The sequence below is a fragment of the Pinus tabuliformis genome, chromosome 7, assembly GCF_031772625.1.
Source record: "Pinus tabuliformis cultivar Carrire ecotype Pingquan chromosome 7, CPIR1, whole genome shotgun sequence".
NCBI lineage: Eukaryota > Viridiplantae > Streptophyta > Pinopsida > Pinales > Pinaceae > Pinus > Pinus tabuliformis.
The window spans coordinates 2017785044-2017786546 of record NC_142293.1 but is presented as its reverse complement, the minus strand read 5'-3'; the positions used below and the strand labels follow the sequence as shown (position 1 = coordinate 2017786546).

General features: G+C 44.4%; 1 pseudogene; it reads left to right on the top strand.

The window, feature by feature from the left end:
* Positions 1–418: 418 nt before the first annotated feature.
* On the top strand, positions 419–1199 carry LOC149256587 (organic cation/carnitine transporter 4 pseudogene; annotated as a pseudogene).
* The last annotated feature ends 304 nt before the right edge of the window (positions 1200–1503 follow it).

Sequence of the window (1503 nt, the reverse complement as noted above, 5' to 3'; positions counted from 1 at the left end):
TGTTTATCATAGATCTTCACAAAAACTATTAACAGTTAATCCATATGGATATAATTTCGAAAACAGTTTGGGATACAAAATTCAATTCATTACGCCGTAAGGCGTTTCCCTTTGAAATGAATTTCCCCAGCCGATGCTGTGTCTTATTGTTGACCGAGTTTGGGATACAAAATTCAATTCATTACACCGTAAGGCGTTTCCCTTTAAAATGAATTGCCCCAGCCGATGCCGTGTCTTATTGTTGATCGTATGTTTGTGGTGTTAGAAGATTGAAGGAAGTTTGGTCGTTGATCCTCACACTGTCCTTTTGTCTCCCAACCCAATGGCCTCTGTGTCTTCTGAGTTATTGTAAGGGTGGTGGCAGATTAAGCATTTCTTGCTGTCGAGCCTCGCACGGACACTGGAGGCCTTTCCTACGATGGTCATGATTTTCGCCGACTATGAACCCCATTGGCATTGCAATGGAGGGGCAACCCCAGAGGATTTCCTTTCCGTGAAGCCAAGGTTCGAATCTTGCAACCCGACGGGATCTATATGCTCCATGGGCTGGGCCTCATGGGATTGGGACGGAGGCCCCGGGGTTTCGACGGTCTGCGGATGGGATCTCGTCTGTGGCCAGAAATACAAAGTTGGGTTTCTGCAGTCTGTGTTCTTTGTCGGGTGTTTGCTCGGTAATTGATATTTTCAGCCCCTGTGCGCTTTTATATCTGACGGTTGATCACCATTAAGATTTTCTTTCAGTTTCTGATTTATTTTTTGATACAGGTGCAGGGATATCTGGGCATCTATTGGATTCTTCGCTGCGGCGTGAGGGTGTCCTGAAGTTGGTCTGCATCTGCAATGCCATTTTTGGTTTCTTAACGGCAATGTCGCCGAATTTCTGGGTTTATTTAATTCTCCGTCTATTGACGGGAATTAGCAATGGTGGCCTGGGGTTGTCGTCGTTTGTCTTGGCGACGGAAGCCGTCGGACCGTCCAAGAGAGCACCAGTTGGCATGTCGACTTTCTACTTCTTTTCTCTCGGCATAGCAGTGCTGCCGGCTCTGTCCTACTTTTCTGGCAACTGGAGATATCTGTACGCCGCGGGTTCGATTCCCTCGGCCGTGTATTGCATCTTCGTTCTGCCATTCGTTTGGGAGTCCCCGCGGTGGTACCTGGTGAAGGGCAGGCTGAAAGAAGCCATGGGCATCATGAGATAATAATCATCATCCCTCCATGATTCACATTATATAAATAATAATTGACATTATCCACATACACAATTCTTGTGATGCATCTTTCTCATATGCTCAGGTCATTTTTTGAAATAAGTGTACTCATCCAATGATGGAGACTCAACATGCATGAGGTACATTAGTCATTTATTCATAAGAATATTTTTCATTTAGTATATTGGGATGTAAAGATTGTGGGTTGAAGTTGGAAATGAATCATGATGCTTGGAAGTTATACTTGTTGCATTATTTCATTTTTGTGGTTATATCCTCCTTCTAGTGAAGTGTA